Genomic DNA, 18338 nt, shown 5'->3' on the forward strand with positions numbered 1-18338 from the left:
GATCAAGAAAGCTCACAGAGATACAAAATTTTGTGTGAAGTGCGTAGGAGATAAAGTGAGAGACACAGTTGTAAAAATAAGATTGTAATTTTAAAGCCTACCTGTTTGTTTTATTTACGAAACATTTTTTTATAGATCGTATCACCGATTATTTTGATGATTTATCTGTTGTTGGTTCAAATCAAGGGATTTGACAGTGATAAATATTCTGACAATATAACTGATCAAAAACTTAAGAGAAGATTATGACGTTTCGGCACAACAAAAAGACTTCAGTGCATGGAACATGTGTAAATATAAGAGAAGCCACGATGATAATACATTTGCAGTCACAGTAGCCCTCGGTGGACTAGATTTAGCGTGCCTGTCACTGGACCCAAGGTTCAAACCCGGCCGAGGTCGATGGATCTTTAAGGGTGGTAAAAATCCGTAGCAAAACTTCCTTAGGAGGGGACGTAAAGCTGGCCGGTCCCATATCGTAGATTTACGACGTGTAAAAGAACCTTACGAGCATGAACGAGATGTTTCGTCAGCAAAATTCAGCGGCCATTTCTCATTTAAATCTCTCCTGATTCACTACGAGATGGCATTAGCAGAGAAATCAGGACTGAGCCCGCAAGGACCTCTGAAACGTCGGGAAACATCTACCAGACTACACGGCGCAACAACCCAGAAGACAGAAATCTTCATACTCATCGCCCTGATGATGGAGGCAGTATGACCTCTGAAACGTTGGTAAATATCGACCAGACTACACAGCGCAACAACCCAGAAGACAGAAATCTTTAGACTCATCGCCCTGATGATGGAGGCAGTATGACCTCTGAAACGTTGGTAAACATCGACCAGACTACACAGCGCAACAACCCAGAAGACAGAAATCTTCATACTCTGATGACGGAGGCAGTATGACCTCTGAAACGTTGGTTAACATCAACCAGACTACACAGCGCAACAACCCAGAAGACAGAAATCTTCATACTCTGATGACGGAGGCAGTATGACCTCTGAAACGTTGGTTAACATCGACCAGACTACACAGCGCAAAAACCCAGAAGACGGAAATCTTCATACTCATCGCCGTGAAACCTCAAATCCTACATATTATATGGCAGATGGGCACTTGTTCCAATTTAAATACTTAGAAATTATAATATTTTGTTCTATAATATGTGAATAAGACATTCCAAACGATGGGTTCACACGACTGAAAAGTTTAGAGAGAGAAAAAAAGAACTATCTCACTATAACTAATCTAATATTGATGAAAACGAGATTAATTTTACGGTTCTAATTAAATGATTTTCATAATGAAAACGTAAAAAAAGAGATAGAAGAACCCAAGTTTTCACTTACACGGTTTTCAGTTCTCTCTGTGACCAATTAACCTCAGGCCATGAAGGCGTATGGAGGAGTTGTCTTACAGCTCCACTCATTCCTTGACACAGCCACTCGGACTGTCTGGGACGAACTTAAATTTCCAACAGCACCAAACCCCTTTCGACTGCAGGGGAGTTCCCTTACATGAACCGCGTAACTCAAGCTTGCTTTCAAGTTTCTTTCATTCGAGAATCTAACAAAATTTCGGTCTCACTGTCTGTTTCCACTGACAACGCTAATTGGGACGACAAAGTGACTTTGTAATGAGAGCGAAAGAGACGCTCTACTGGTTTAATTTTGACTTTTAACTGACGGTAGCTTGTTACAGACGTAACAAAATAAATATAACTTTCCCGTGCAAATTAATTTGTATTAATTTCGCAAAATGGATGAGGCTATTTGAAGAGACGTATTTGTTAAGGATATAGGGCGTAGGGCGAGAGGTATTGGACTGCATTCATATGACCCCTCCCCCGAAGAAGGATCCGTGTAATGGGGATACGAGTTTATGCAATTGACGATAAAATATTTGTCAAAAATGAATAATAATCGTTGTATAAAATATTTGAATTTTTAAACAAATTTTAACAGGAATGTCGCGTCACATGTAACGTGTTTATTATAAATACAGGGTGTTTAATATGTTTAAAACATCCGTTATCGTATTTTTAAACGTTTTTACATCAATAAAAAAGGAAATTATTTTTTTATTGTTTTCTGTGAGGAAGATCTTAGTTTTACAGCTGACGTCGACCCCATTGACACACCTTTACTTAAATTTCGTTATTAGTCGGTTCAATTTTGACTTATTCGGGGGCCCCATTTTTACGATGCGCGTCGCTAAACTCTTCACGAACACAGCAAACGATTTTCACGCGAACAAACTTTCGAGAATGAACATACATTCTGCTCGTAAACAAACCACATTCTCATGCAAATGGAGTGAGAAGAATCACTTTGATTCGAGTGTCACGTGGGACGTTGGGTTGGCCTATTAGACGGGGGGTGGGGGTTGAAATGGCTTCTGATATAATATTTGTACCGTTGTACGTGATTGTTTTGGGTTGCGATTCAAATGGCGCACTCTGTACAGAGTTCTTCTGAAGGCCAGCCAATTGAGTAATGACACAATCAAGATTCGAACTCAGTGGACCACTCAGGACGTGCTACAAATGCCCGTTTGTAGATTTAAGCCTCTATTCCCTCCCTTTATCACGTATAAAATGTTTTACCGGGACACCAGTGGTTTCTGATATTTAAATTTTATTTAATTTGCTTTGGTTATGATTTCAACAACATAAAACTCTTTATCAAACCGGAAACAGTTCTCAGCACATCTTGGGAAAATGTTATAATGTCTGACGAACAAATATTAAGCGAAGAAAGTCGATCATGACCGAAATGGATCAAGCTGGCTCAGGATAGAGACCGGTGGCGGGCTTTTGTGAACACGGTTATGAACCTTCGGGTTCCGTAAAGAAAGTGGGCTATTCTTTGACAAGTCAAGTATACAATCGACTTTTCAAAGAATATCCTACACCATAGGGTGAATGAGTACATCGATTATCATGACGACTGAACAATATTCGTTACCATGCCAACAAGAAACAATACAACATGGTGATCCGCACTGAATTCTGCGGGAAATATTGAAAGTTGAATCTTAGTTATCAACGTGGTAGTAGTTTTATGCATCAGAGTACTTAGGTTTTTATATAAAACACAATTAAACTATATAATTAACTTCATAAACATATTCAACAACCACTTAAAAAACTAGGTTGTAGTTTCATAGTGTGACGACAGAGGCAGGATATTTCATCATGAACTTTCGTATACTTCCAGGAGGCTCAGATGGAAACCTTTCACGTAACTTCTTATATATCGAATTCATTTTTATAACAAAATTGTTACACGAAAATTTCTATGTATTTCGCACGCACAGACCCACAGATTAAAACAACGGCTTATTACTTACGTAATGTCTTATATGATGCAGGAATAAACCTAATGACAGTTTGTGTACAACGGCAATAAAAATTGTGGTACATTTCCTAATACTTAGAACAGGGGTGGCCAACCCGCGGCCCGCGGGCCGCATGTGGCCCGCCTTGAACATTTTTCCGGCCCGCGAGATTCATCACACTTTTACAAAATATATTTATTTTATAATGGCCAAAGTAGTGAAAACCAATTTATTAAAAAAATACATTATTTGTGCATCCATATATTCAAAAATTATCTGTCGAAATTATGAGAAAAAATTAACTTTGATTTTAAAATAATATTCTTGCGAATATATGACAGATATTGCCTGTTTTATTCATTATTATTATATTATCTATGTTTACATGTAAGAATAATAGTAAACACAATAATAATAACTCATTATGTTTCAATTTTTCACTCCAAAAAAATGTCTATAGTGTATCTAAATCTAATATGGGGATATATAATTTTATATGTGGCCCGCGGAGTTATGATGCATTTCCAAAGTGGCCCGAAAGATCATTTGGGTTGGCCACTCCTGACTTAGAAGGTAGTTTCAACTGGAAGTGTCTGTCCCCAGACACACGAGTTCTTATTCAGAGTGAGATGCACGATGCACTCACTTAACAAGCGACACTGTTGCTTTGAGGAAAGGGGAAATCCAGACAGAGTTTGCACCGAAATGCACTCAACTCCTTACGGAGAATATTAAAATCATTAACTTATGTTTTTAGGCGTTATTTCCAACAAACTGCGTAATTTTATGGGACCAGACTTTTATGATATAAGAGAACATAACTTTTATAGCATTTTTTTAAAGTTTATAAGCACTTAACAACATTGAAAACAGCTCCAGAGGTGAAAATGACTATACAGTTGAGTCAAAAACACTGAAAAGTGCGATAGTTTTTGTTCCAACCTGTGATGTTACTGTGAGCAGTGTTGAACCATATACAAGTAAGCATAAAATCCACAAAAATGTGAAATCGGACAAAGTGAAATACAGGTATTACAATGAATCCTACATTAAATATGGGTTTGTTTCAAATATCCGTAATCCATCTCTTACACTCTGCGTGATTTGCAACCAAATTCTATCGAACAACTCTATGAAACTATCTCTACTTTACCGTCACTTACGTTAGTGACCAATCACGGTGAGTTTAAGGACAAGTCAGCTGAATTTTGTAAACGCAAAGCAGAAAACGTACGTAAAACTTCAAATGCAATACATAATTTTACACAATCATAAAAGGTGGCATTAGAGACCTTTATTAATTTTTATATGATAGGCAATAAGATATTTAATAGCTTGATTCTAATTTTTCGCTTTTAAAACTTATTAAATAATACATTATTTTGGATGTAATTTATTTAAATTATTTTAGATGTAGATTATATACTATGTATAACTTGAATTATACACCAACAACTTTGGGGGTACAAAGTTGAAGAGAAATTATATCTGGGGGTACGCGAAGACATCTTAGGGGGTACGTGAAATTTAAAAAAAAAATATATTATTTCATGATAAACACTGAATAATCAGTAATGTAATTTATTTAATTTATTTTAGATGTAGATTATATACTATGTATAACTTGAATTATACACCAACAACTTTGGGGGTACAAAGTTGAAGAGAAATTATATCTGGGGGGTACGCGAAGACATCTTAGGGGGTACGTGAATTTTAAAAAATATATTATTTCATGATAAACACTGAATAATCAGTAATGTAATTTATTTAATTTATTTTAGATGTAGATTATATACTAAGTATAACTTGAATTATACACCAACAACTTTGGGGGTTCAAAGTTGAAGAGAAATTATATCTGGGGGTACGCAAATAAGAAAGGTTGAACACCACTGCTCTAGAGGACTCTGCTCTCCCCTGACGTAATGATGTATTTTAAGACTTCATTTTATTTCAAGAGCTCAGGGCAGAGCCCGGTGGAGGACTTTGCTTAATTCGGTGACGAACTTTCGAGTTCCCTAAGTCATCTAGTTAGTTTGTTAGGAAATAATTTTGTTCGTAAGTCTGTGAAAATTCTTTTAAGGGCTTCCAAGTTTATCAAAGCCGTCTTTATTATAATTTCACTGCACAAAATATACTGATTTCTAGTCGTCTAAAGGTTATTAGTCTAGCCTATTCTGGGGCATGTTCTAATAAAACACACATGTGCAGTGAGGACGTGTTCCAAACCTGAAAATGGATGTAGTCTATTCCAACGAAAATTTGGTATCAACACTTTCGCCATAGTAGTTACGCCAACCCTAATACTGACTAGGCCTGCTTCTCGTGTAGTTAAACGACACCATCTCATGCGAAAACTATGTTGTCTGAAGTACAAGTAATTTCCTAAAAGTCCATTAACACTGAAATCTCTGTCCATGTTTTGATTGACTGGTGAACTTTTACAAAAATAAAGTTTATATTTATGCTAGTCTATAAAATAAATTAGGAAATCAGACCATTACCGTCTGTCTGGTATGTATATTTGAGTACCTTTGCTGTTAAAAATACTTGGTGTATTACGCACAGATTGAATACTCTTGTTCATAATCTTAGATCACTTTGTTGACCATCGTTGTCAGATCTATATTAGTAACTGTGGGTCTGATATGTATTCATGGTTCACATAACGAAGATTTTCGACCCAAGTTGTTTTTCGCCGAATGTTGAATTAATTCGCCATGAACCGGTTTAACGTTACATCCGAGCATTGTCCGGAGGGAATTTAGAAGATTATAAAAAAATCTCAGTCTGCATAACCACCACCACAACGTTTCGTATTGTTTCGTAGTGATCGAATTTATTTGGGTGCAATAACTTCACCAGTTGGTGTGTTAAAATCAAAAATACTCCTTGGAAATATGGGGGAAAATAAAACATTGGATTTCAAAATTTTGCCTTAACTATCCTGGAATCAGAAATACATGATTTAAAGGATTTCTTTTGTTAAAAGTAGGATTCCTGGTCTCGGGCTTCAATAAATACGTGTGTTGATAATAGGATAAAACAGGCGATTGGACGTCACAGCATCATGGCCGTCCTCTGCGACCTCACAGACAGCGCCCAAAACCTTCCTCACACTGCATTTCTAACACTTCCACAAAACCGCCTAGTTGCTAGGCAACCAGACTCACGCGCATTGCCCGCGCGACGGATAATTGACCTATACGCCAGTCAGACAGTCAGATATCCAACCACGCTCTCGTCCAAATAATTCTACTTTCAGCTTTGGACACGGAAGTTTATACAGCGCATTTATAACTGACTATATCGCCACGTACTTGTTATGAGCAGGAAACCCGGTGATCATATGAATACATCGTTATATAAAATCGTTGAGCCAGAAACATGTTGTGGGTAGAGCGGTAATTTAATTTTAACTAATGAGTAGAACCACATCGATTTATCACTAGATTCTGAGCATGAAATAACAGGTAGGATGTACAATGTGGCATTGATTCGAAATTGCTGTTGCTAATAGAATTTTCGCCCAATTAGTACCAACCACGTCATCTCACCAACATTCTACAAGTTCTACCCATCCCTTCTCCATATTCAAAGACGACTTTTCCTACCATTATTTCGTAGGCAACGAAATTATAACGTTTTTCAAACTGAATAATAACAATTATTAACAGAACTTAGCATCTGTCTTCATTTCATAAAGAATCAGATTAATAATCAACTTACTTTCAAAACTTTTACATTAATGAAAGTTGCTTTTACACTGTAAACACTAATATAAGAAACCACTTCTATTACATTCAAATTCTAATGTATTTCTTAATACCTCAAACTACACGTAAAAATACATCCGAAATATTTACATCCTTTGAAGCCGAAACTCGTCTAAATATTATTTAATAAATCAGCCCGTACCGCGAAGAAAACACTACACTTCACCATTACAAATGACAACTGGTTTACGCTGTTTAAAGAAATAGTCCCTTTTTACATTGAGAATACGAAATCCATACGTACAAAACGCAGAGTTATTAACTGTGTAAATCAGGTGGTACATATAGTTACCACTGGGTCTTAGAGGGTTAAATGAAAACACTGAAATTACGTTTTTACGTTGTACTTTCATGAAAAGCATATATATACAACTATAGTCAGAATTACTACGAAATTGTCTTCTAGTAAGTGAACAATTTCAGTTCGAATCAGGGTAACTCGGTCAGTATAGTGACTGGCTACGGACTGGACGACCGGGGTTCAATTCTCGACGGAGGCAGAGGATTCTTCAATACTTAGTTTCATACCATTCTCTCAGCTTCTTCAGCAGAAGTTTAGTAATAAATGATTGGAACCAATCAGATGTCCTTCATTTTATATTTCCTTTATACTAATTTTTGTCTTTTTTAAACCGGAAATCGTACTCTATTTTCGGATTCGATCTTCGAAGCATGATATTACTTCAACTATTATCATAATCCGCTTAAGATAAGATTTCCCTTATCTATCTCTTTCAGCCAATGACCTCACTCAGATTCACGTCTGCGATAAACCTTTCACTTCAAACAAAATCTGCTCTTCCAGTGCATTGTGCCAACTTACGAGAATAGCCCTCGACATTTTTCCTGGTTTAAAAACGCCGAGAACATCCTCGCAAACAGTGTACAAAAACCCAATCAGTCATCAAACACGTATGACCTCTGGCTATAAAAGCAGGAAAATGACCTCTGTAAATTCAGGCGACCCTGCTGTGTCAACCTGTGATGACAATTATTATAATAATAAAGTGTTAGCAAGCGAATGGACCTGCATAAGATCAAAACATAAATTAGTTATTTTAGTTCATTTCAAAGAATACATACAAAGTACGTCTTTAAACGACGTTTCAGCACAACAAAACCTTGCAAAACTTGTGTTTCCTTTGTGGTGACTCTCAAATAGGATTTCATTTATAAAGTGTTAAATTAAATCAGGTATTAGTTACAAGAGATTAGAAATTAATTTAACTGTAATTACCATTGAAAAATTAACGCTGTGAGCAATATTATTGTACATTCTACAAAGATAAAGAATGATGTTTAAAATCAAGTATATAGCCTAGATTTGGCTTTGGAATGTTCTTTAATTTTCTTGATACAGCGGAAAAATTGTGTACAAGAATAAAAAAAAAATCGAATTTTTGCCTAGAACAAAATATTTACTCTATAAGAGCAAAATTTAAAATGTTAATGGATATAAAACCGAAATCAGTATTTTGTGAATATCTTTATGAATTAACAAGTAGGGTTAGTTGGTAATGTAAAGTTTTAAATTATAAAAAATCGAAAAAAAACCCGCGGGAATGTTTATATTTTAATGATAATCAATGCTCCTAATTGAAGCAAAATTTAATATGAACCAAACATATTTATGTTTAAGCGATCAGAATATGCTTTACTATCCTTTTTGTAATGAATTATACGTGAAACTCATTTTACACCACAGAACGACACGTCAGGATTAAAATGTTTGTTCATCAATTATTTAAGAAGAGACGTGTGTTTAAATACAAAACACTGACGAAAATAACACCTGGAGTGATGCAAATATAAGTTTGATCATCCATCATATCTGTTGTTCCTAAGTAATTAAATTATAGCTTGCGTAGATTTGTATATAAAAATACGAAGGGGGGACGGAGTTAAAAATCCTGCTGCCATTAGGGAGACTGAAAGAAACAAGCGAAAATTTATAGTAGCAGGAATGAGAAACTATTTCTCGACAAAGAATGTCTCTCTTTTCACTATAATGTACAAAGATCCTAATGTCGTCTGTAATCAAACAATCATCACATTTAGACTGTGACGGTTGTGTTTAATTTGTGTTAAATAAATACATGTACAGGCCTACTGAAAAATTACTCAACGCTTTAGAATGATATTTCTTAAACGGGGCACACTCTGTATAACTTCTTTGGTAGTAAAAATTATAGTTGATAGGAACTGCTTCATACCAGCTGATTACAGCGACAAGAGATGAAAATGAAATTATTCCTGGCCACATTTCTGGTGGAAGATTCTTAAAATGTTAATTAACCTTTTACTGCAAAATGCATTTTGACATTACATTGACTTGCCAATAACATCATTTAATGTCTGCAGTATTGCCAATATTCTAAAACACTGACACACGATAAAATCACATTTTAATTAGCGTCATATAAATACCATTTTGAAGCTTATTAAATACTGTGAAGTTTGTAATCCGTAAACATGATTTTTTATGTGGTGCACTGATTACCACAATTTTGATGAATAAAATATTTAAAAGGTGGCTGATATTTGAAAGCACATGACACGAAAACAAAACTGCAGAACAACGATTCATTTTTCTTTTCAGTGAGATCCATAAATCCTTTATACGTGTGTGTAAACATAATAAAATGGCGTCGTTGTGAACACATCAAAAATGTGCCCCCCAAAGAAAATACTATGTACGTTATGTACAGTAAAAAATAGCAACGCGATCCATGGAGGTCTCATAAATGTTGCAATTAAGTTATAATATTAGACGATTATCACGAACACTTAAAATTAATAAAATCTTAAGTTTCTTACTTCCAAAAATCACAGAAGCACGCGATTGTCACAACAACGAAACTGGTTTGCAGGCCTGCCAACTAAAAAGACCTTAAGAACATCATCACATTAACAAACTGACGTTTCGAAGACGTGACGTCATCGTGCCAACGTACCTCATTACTCTAGAAGAGTTGTTTGTAACTAAAGATCATTTAACAACGGAAAGTCAACAAATTTTCAATTAAATTAATAATTTATAACGTCAATATTAAATACCGGACAGAGTTTAAACATGAGGCAATAAACTAAACGTAAAACTATTTATGATTTGAGGATTTCACGGCGTTGAGTCCGAAGATGTCTGTCTTCCGTCGCACAGTGTAGTCCGGTAGAGGTTCACCGACGTTTCAGAGGTCCTTGCTGCCTCCATCATCAGAGTGATGATCATAACAGACTACACGGCGCTACAATCCATAAGACTAGCTATCCTCTAAACGTAGAACGTATGAATAACAGAGCAGGTAAAATTTTAATACATAAATATTATCTGGACACAAATTGAGTTTAGAAATATGTACCTTCGTGGAGTATTCAGTCATTAGGCGCACATTTTCCATCTAGCTCTCCCTCTCTCTCGCACCAAAGCAATAAATTTCTGTGTTGAACTTGTCAGCGGCTTCCCATAACCCGCTGTAGCGCTGTACGCGTTGCCCCTGACAACCATGCAACCCGCCGTGCGCTCTCTCTCTCTCTTGTACCCTTCCCACTTTCAACTACTCTCAAAACCTTCATCCCCTCGTAACATGCACCCACTTCGCTTCCATAAATCTGGACGAAAGAGCCAACCCCTGGGGGAAATCCGAGGCGCAGAATGCGATGGATAGAGAAGGCGCAGAACGAGACGACTGGGCAGAAATATTAGGCTTGAGAAACAGGAAGAATGTTTGCGTGTGTCTGTGTTAAAAGAAAAGAAAGAAAAAGGTTTTGTTGATCAAAGGTGTTCTTCGCGGAGATGGCAGTTCACGGCCTCGTACGTTTTTACTGCATTCGCAGAGGATAATGAATTTTGTAAAACCATTTCGCCCACAAGAGCGACAGTACAATGTGTAATTCTTATCTATTCTTCTTTTATAGCAAAGACAAACAAGACATTAGTCCGCAAACGAACACCTAATTTCTCACTTGTAGTTTGTGAGATGTTGCTTCCGGGCAACTCTCAGCGACGACCTAGTTATCAATTTATTATTATTATTTATTATTAACTGCAAATGGGTTTTTACCCGGTGGCAGTGGTCCTACAATAATACACAAAACAATAAGACACAACAAAACAATAAGACACAACAGAACAATGAGACGCAACAAAACAATGAGACAGAACAAAATAAGACACAACAAAACAATAAGATACAACAAAACAATGAGACGCAACAAAACAATGAGGCAGAACAAAATAAGACCCAAAAAACATAAGACACAACAAAAACAATGAGACAACAAAACAATGAGACAGAACAAAACAATAAGACACAACAAAACAATAAGATACAACAAAACAATGAGACGCAACAAAACAATGAGGCAGAACAAAACAAGACACTAAAACATAAGACACAACAAAAACAATGAGACAACAAAACAATGAGACAGAACAAAACAATAAGATACAACAAAACAATGAGACGCAACAAAACAATGAGGCAGAACAAAATAAGACACAAAAAACATAAGACACAACAAAAACAATGAGACAACAAAACAATGAGACAGAACAAAACAATAAGACACAACAAAACAATAAGATACAACAAAACAATGAGACGCAACAAAACAATGAGGCAGAACAAAATAAGACCCAAAAAACATAAGACACAACAAAAACAATGAGACAACAAAACAATGAGACAGAACAAAACAATAAGACACAACAAAACAATAAGATACAACAAAACAATGAGACGCAACAAAACAATGAGGCAGAACAAAATAAGACACAAAAAACATAAGACACAACAAAAACAATGAGACAACAAAACAATGAGACAGAACAAAACAATAAGACACAACAAAACAATAAGATACAACAAAACAATGAGACGCAACAAAACAATGAGGCAGAACAAAATAAGACCCAAAAAACATAAGACACAACAAAAACAATGAGACAACAAAACAATGAGACAGAACAAAACAATAAGACACAACAAAACAATAAGATACAACAAAACAATGAGACGCAACAAAACAATGAGGCAGAACAAAACAAGACACTAAAACATAAGACACAACAAAAACAATGAGACAACAAAACAATGAGACAGAACAAAACAATAAGACACAACAAAACAATAAGATACAACAAAACAATGAGACGCAACAAAACAATGAGGCAGAACAAAATAAGACACAAAAAACATAAGACACAACAAAAACAATAAGACAACAAAACAATGAGACAGAACAAAACAATGAGACAGAACAAAACAATCAGACAGAACAAAACAAGACACTAAAACATAAGACACAACAAAAACAATAAGACAACAAAACAATGAGACAGAACAAAACAATCAGACAGAACAAAACAAGACACTAAAACATAAGACACAACAAAAACAATAAGACAACAAAACAATGAGACAGAACAAAACAATGAGACAGAACAAAACAATCAGACAGAACAAAATAAGACACAAAAAACATAAGACACAACAAAAACAATAAGACAACAAAACAATGAGACAGAACAGAACAATGAGACAGAACAAAATAAGACACAAAAACATAAGACACAACAAAAACAATGACACAACAAAACAATGAGACATAACAGAACAATGAGACACAACAAAACAATGAGACAGAACAAAACAACACATCACGCCAAATAACACACCACACTCAAAGGCGGAAGTCCAGGGTACAGATACCGACAAAGTGACAGGCAACCATGACAGAATTCCTCAATGCAAGATTTTAAATAAATTAAGCCACAGAAAATTTCACTTCCTACCCAACATAATCGAAGTCATCAATTAAAATATCCCGTTAATATAATTTCGTTTAACTACAACAAAGAATACAACGACGAATATAAATATTTTTAGTATTTTTCTCTATTTCTGAAAGTGTATGTACCATCAGAGTTATGAATACCTCATGCGTTCACGATAATAAAACCTGAAACAGCTGTTCAATTTTTATTTAACTTCTCATGTAGAACACGCCAATGAAAATGAACAAAACTTCGTACTTTCAGGTACTGTAATATTATCTCGGCACAAGTGAGAAGCATTTTTGTATCAACCTAAGCAACTTGCAGTGCAGAATCAGATAATTTGTGTGCTAATATGCTTTTGGAAAAAAAAATGATAACTTGTTCAGGGAATTTGTGTCGGAAAAGCAAAGCTAGCCAATTTACGACGCGATGTAAACATTTATATTTCCTTTTCATCGGGCGTTTTCATATTGGTGCAACAAAACCAAATTTAGTAGGGTAACTGGTCTCCTTTCCAATGCGTATGAACAGTAAACCAACGTTATTTATCCCTTATTCAAAAATCGCCTCATAATTTAATAAAAATAATAATTAAATTAAATTTATTTACTTAAGTGCTTGACAACAACCAAAATAAGGCCAATAACAGCCGAGCTCTAACAACAGTACAACATAAAATATAATAAATAAATTCATTTCAATAATAATAAAAGTAAAACATTACAAACACAAATAGCAACTACAATAACAAATCAAAATGAGACTCATGAGGAAGTTAGGAGGAGATTAAATTTTGGAAATGCTCGCTACTTCTCAGTTCAAAATGTTTTGTCTTCCCGTCTGATTTCTAAGAACTTCAAAATTAAAGTATACAAAACAATAATCTTGCCTGTTGTTTTGTATGGGTGCGAAACATGGTCTCTCACTCAGAGGGAGGAACACAGATTGCAGGTGTTTGAGAATCGGGTGTTGAGGAGGATATTTGGGCCTAGGAGAGAAGACGATGGGGCGTGGAGAAAACTGCATAATTACGAACTTAAAAATCTGTACTCCTCCCCCAATATTGTCAGGGTGATTAAGTCGAGAAGAGTGAGATGGGCTGGGCATGTAGCGCGCGTGGATGGGACAAGATGTGTGCACCGGGTATTGGTTGGGAAGCCTGAGGGGAAGAGACCTCTGCGGAGACCTAGACGTAGATGGGAGGATAATCTCAGGCGGGATCTATGGGAGATAGGAGTTGAAGGAGACTGGATTTTGTTGGCCCAGGACATGGTCCGGTGGAGGGCTTTGGTTAATTCGGTGATGAACCTTCGGGTTCTGTAAGCCATCCAGTTAGTTAGTTTAATAATAATAGCAATCAGTCGAGTTATTACGGCCAAAAGCCCAATTTTTTTTGGCTGTTTGTAGACCAACCAAACAATCGATTCGTAATAATAATATTAATAATAATAATAGCACTCCGCTGTGTTCTTGCGAAATGAAATATATATTTCATTTCCCTCAAATTTTAGTGACCTGGCGGCCCACTACTCGCTTGATCGAAACATTTACTTCTGTTGGTAATTGCATAGATCTACTCTCGTTTTCAAGCAAGATGGCGGATGGCTGGACCGTAAACTGGTGAAAGTCAAAGCAATCACAGCTAATCAATCTTCTTTGCTTTCACTGGAACGTGTGCTTTCTCTGGCGAATATCACGATGTTATATAATTGGTTGGCGAAAGTTGTGTTTCGGAAGTTGACGATTGGTTTTGTTCTTAATAACGAAATACTATGAAATCGGATTATGTACAGAAATCCAGAGATGTAATTTCAATCGTAAGGCGAACCTTGTCATATGTTGCCAATCCACAAGAGAGTACTAATAACACAGGGCACAATTTTTTTTATATACTAATTTTGTGGCGCTGATTTCAAATATGACCTTGAAAAACACCTAACACGTAAGATTTCCTTTGATACGATAACTTTTACTTTTCCTCGTTTCCGTATACAGTACAAAGTTTAGACTTCAACTAATGTAATTTTTAAGGGGTTTATTTACAAAGCTGCTAGTAGTTTTCTTCCTTTCGATTTTCAAAGAAACCTTTCACAGATACAAAAGGTTTCCACGCTGCGAGTTCTTTAGCAGAAATTCTGGCTTCAATATTTCCATCGTCCAAAAGTTTTCTGATCTGAGGCCCGAAAAAATTCCTTCTTTCAACTTGGCATCACTAAAATTAGGAAAAATTCCCCTCAGATATTTGAATCCTTCTCCTTCCTTGTCCATTACTTCAACAAAAAAATTTATAAGTCCTAGTTTAATATGAAGTTGTGGTTAGAGAACATTTTGTGGGTCAACCAAAGGCTTGAACTTGATATTACTTTTTCCTGGAATTAATTCATTTCTTCCTCGCCAGTCTTTTGTTTCATAGTTCCTCTCTATTGCTCTACTGCCCCACATTCAGAGGAAACAGCAGGATTTAGAGAATCCCCCTTGGAGACCGAGTAAATCACCGCACTTTTGATGATTCTTTCAATATTTTCATAGGATTCTTTTAGGCCTACAGAATGTGCTACTAGAACTGAAACTCTTTCATTCCAATTGCGTAACAGCACGGCCTTCAAGCTGAACATTGACAAATCTATAAATAGTCGCCATTCTTATTCCTATTTCTTTCATAAAGCCATTAATATAATTACAATAGCATGTGCTTAAACGTCAAAACTCACCACTTAAAGTGAGGTTATGTGAGACTGCCAGTGTAGCCAACCTGCAAAAAAAAAAATATCCCTATGAAATCAAGAAATTCACTCATTTCGTAGACGTTAAGACAAAATACCACAAAAATGGCACGTGATGGAAAATTTTCAAGGCCATATTTTAATTTTACGCAAAAAAAAAATACAATATGAAACACATATTTTCATCCATAATACCGAAACATTGTTGATCGGTGTAATGCTTAAGTTCATGATCTGATTGCAAATTCGGAGCATATTATTTCGCTATATTTTGTAAGAATAATAAAATGTATGGAACAAACTTGTTCGCGTGTGGGCACATAACCTGTTACCCGCAAAAATTACACAGAACCAGTGGACAAAAAATAAATTATTTATAGATTAGAATCGTAATTACATTTAAAATATGTTTTAAAACTCAGTTACTCTGAATATTATTTCTTATTGGTTTCGCGTAATTCTCAGAATAAACAGGGATTATTTCCTTAAACAGCATTAACCAGTTGGTCTATGTAATGGTAAAGGATGACGTTTTCTTTGCGGTACGGACTGATTTCTTAAATGTTGTTTTAAAAAGATTCGGCTCCAAAGTTTTAATGTCATAGATATCCTATAATAGCGAAATTCTGCATAAAAAACGCGACTTATTACCACGACGAACGCTTGTACCGCTGCGATATCCTGCGTGTTTCGTCTCAGAAATTATTTATGGAATCTGGATCAAATTCGGTATCGTACGTAGGGTTTAAAATCGAAAGTTGTTAGTCAGATTTAGTATCAGTGCTGTTCACTCGCTGTGGCTTCAGTTCCTGACGTTCGTCCCTCGTCGACGGATAATCCACAGTCCACGGTAATCGCGAACCGCGGATTACTCAGCTGACAGAGACTCAAAACTGAAATGTCAACACTTTCTCTCAGCTTCAAGACTCAACTCGAATCCGACGAGATTTACCCGAAAAATACAGTGACCGTTTCTCGAAATTTCTCCACCGTTCTAGCCACGAGCTACTAGAAGTCATCATCTTTTACCATTAACTTCGGGATTGTCCTCGGTTCTTTACGGGTTGTGTGACCAAGAAGTGTTCAACATCGCGAAACGTTGCGCTCGCTTATAGTCGACAAGCTGCTTTGAGCTTGATAGAAAAAGTTGTTGAGGGTGTGTGAAAGTTTACTGACGCAATCACGAGCCACTAACGAGGACTTGCGACAATACAAAAGGTACCCAGCTCACCTTTAATGTTCCCAAGGAAGTCCTTTGTAAAATCTGTATGAAAAACGTCCCCATTCCTGGGTAATGTAAGGACATATTACATTATAGGATGACTTTAGTGTGATGTGTAAATTTACACTCAAATTTTAAAGATATTAAATGATATAAACTATAAAATTAATTATTTGGTTTTGTCCGTCTAATCACAATTATATTTAAAATTTACAAATAAGATAATTAAAATATCATTTTATGTTCCACATCGAATAATCGAAATGTAAATAGATTATTCGATGTGGAACATAAAATGATATTTTAATTATCTTATTTGTAAATTTTAAATATAATTGTGATTAGACGGACAAAACCAAATAATTAATTTAATATTTGATTCAAAATATGACGCAATTATACTATCTTATAAACTATAACATTGGTTATTTTTTTCACGTTATGTAGTGGATCAAAGAACCTTGAAGAACATAGTAATCTAATATATTTCTCCGTTATGTGTATATGCAAACCCCCAACAGATCTTAAAAACTGAATCACCACGCATTATTTAAACGTTGAAAATATTTTACGAAAATAAATAAGCTCTTCGCTGATGTACGTATTATATTAAGTTAGACTAGCGTGCTATTTGAACCTTAATCATAAATTTAATCTGAGTACGCGTATTAATCACTTACGTGTTTTCTTATGCATGTAGCGGCATTAGTTAATTAAGTAACTTCCGAAACTAAGTCCTTAAAATCAAGTTTTCTTTTCTTTCCGTCTTGCGTGCTACATTTATAGTTTATTCAAATAGCATGTTAACCGGTATAATAAGAGGAAGTTACTTTTAACAGCAGGGTAAGAATGGCATAAGTAAACGAAGCAAAGAGAATTATAACTATGAGGTGCGATCGGAAAGTTTCAAGACTGCGCGTATAGAAACCCGTACACTTATCTCAGGTATTAAATTCATCCATCACCCTCGAAGTAGTTCCCCTGGGAGTGAACACAACGATCCCAGCGCCGCTGCCAAGCCTGGAAGCATCCCTGGAAATCTTTCTTTGTCAGCCTGTCAAGCACCATCTGCGATTCTGCCTGAATCTCTTCTATCGTCTCAAATCTCCTTCCCTTTAGCTGAATTTTCATCTTTGGGAAGAGGAAGAAGTCACACGGAGCTTAGAAAGGAAGTTGGGGTCGGTTCTTGCAAGATCTTTGAGCTCCTGACAAACGAGAAGTCGATTCTGCTTCTGGTCCTCAGACAGGATGCGTCGCATGTGGAGTTCTTCCTTTAGAATCAGCTGACAGGTCCCATAGCCTATCCCAACAATGTCGCACAAGTCGTTGATGGTACGACGTCGATCTTCGTGAATGGCCTGCCAAATCTTCGTAACATTTTCGGGCGTTGTGCTCGAAGATGCTCGTCCAGAACGCTCGTCATCATCGACAGAGGTTCGACCATTTTTAAAACGTGAATGCCACACAAAAGTTTGCGGACTCCCCAAAT

At 36.0% G+C, this 18338-nt stretch overlaps 1 protein-coding gene across 1 annotated transcript in view; it reads right to left on the minus strand.

Moving 5' to 3' along the window:
- LOC110829644 (uncharacterized) overlaps positions 1-18338 on the minus strand; it is a 531721-nt gene that overhangs the window by 446159 nt on the left and 67224 nt on the right. Inside the window, exon 2 of the mRNA XM_087357233.1 lies at positions 15616-15656. The gene's annotated coding sequence lies outside the window, so the exon portion shown is untranslated. The remainder of the gene's footprint in view (positions 1-15615; positions 15657-18338) is intronic.

This window comes from Zootermopsis nevadensis, unplaced genomic scaffold (genome assembly GCF_977971745.1).
Source record: "Zootermopsis nevadensis isolate Lab colony 2312 unplaced genomic scaffold, Znev_1.0 Znev_ptg000028l, whole genome shotgun sequence".
Taxonomy (NCBI): Eukaryota; Metazoa; Arthropoda; class Insecta; order Blattodea; family Termopsidae; genus Zootermopsis; species Zootermopsis nevadensis.